The following is a 1,030-nucleotide window of genomic DNA, read 5'->3' as shown; positions in this document are numbered from 1 at the left end:
TTCACCAAATATTCAAACTAGGTTAGGTTGACCAAACGTCGCTTGACGTGCGCGACATGGCAGATGTGTGGCGTAACAGAGTAATCTCTCGTGAATTCCGGACTTGGGGCTAGCTTCCGCAAAACTCCACAAAATTTTTTTGATATATTATGCATATGTGGGAGTCACTTTATTATTTTTAATTCGGAACAATTAGAGTGTGTTTATAGTTAATAACAGATATTTAAATTTTAATGCCCCATTTGTGCCTCATAATAATTTAATTATTTTTATTAAAAATAGAAAAACTCGTCTGAGCCTTGCCAGCGCCAGTTTTTAAACGGGGCAGAATAGGGCAATTTCTACACGGATAGAGATAACCCAGTCTGGTCCCGATTGAGCCTATATGAATTTATTTTTATTATACTTAATTAAAAGGGATTTTTAAATAAACCAATATTAAATCGTATATATCACCTCTTAAACTGAAATTTGAGAATATAACACTGAGATTATCAAACACATCACGATATAAAAACATTGGAGTGTGTACACTCTCAGAAATTTCCTCTAAACAATAAAGGAATACTTTTACCGTCAAACTGCCATCGTTTGAGAATGAAATTTGAAAACAGATCCTTTAACGGTTAAAGTGCGACTCGTTTAACTAAGAATCGTTTCAGCGGTAAGCGACTCTACTTTAACGCGTAGAAGGTGCAGTTTAATGGTTAAAATGGGACGTATTCTCACCGAAAAATAATTTACGCGCATACGTTTGCACATGCTCGGAATCGCGTCACCGCGCTTTCAATATGCAATCGCTTAACCATTAAAGTACATAATTTAGCGTTAATCTATGAATCGTTCCACGGTAAAAGTGATTGTCTTCTAAAGATTAAAAGGCGTGACTCTATGAATTAGTCGACATCATTTCAGCGTTAAACTAAATCGTTTAAGGTGGCTTGGGCGTTTGGTGCCGTACAATGTGGGGGGCACTGTGGGGGCTATCTATCATGCGATCAGTCTTTATTTGAATTTTATTGATATACGC

This window comes from Belonocnema kinseyi, chromosome 2 (genome assembly GCF_010883055.1).
Source record: "Belonocnema kinseyi isolate 2016_QV_RU_SX_M_011 chromosome 2, B_treatae_v1, whole genome shotgun sequence".
In the NCBI taxonomy this organism is placed as follows: Eukaryota; Metazoa; Arthropoda; class Insecta; order Hymenoptera; family Cynipidae; genus Belonocnema; species Belonocnema kinseyi.
The sequence above is the reverse complement of the archived record's forward strand: the minus strand, read 5'-3'. Positions refer to the sequence as shown.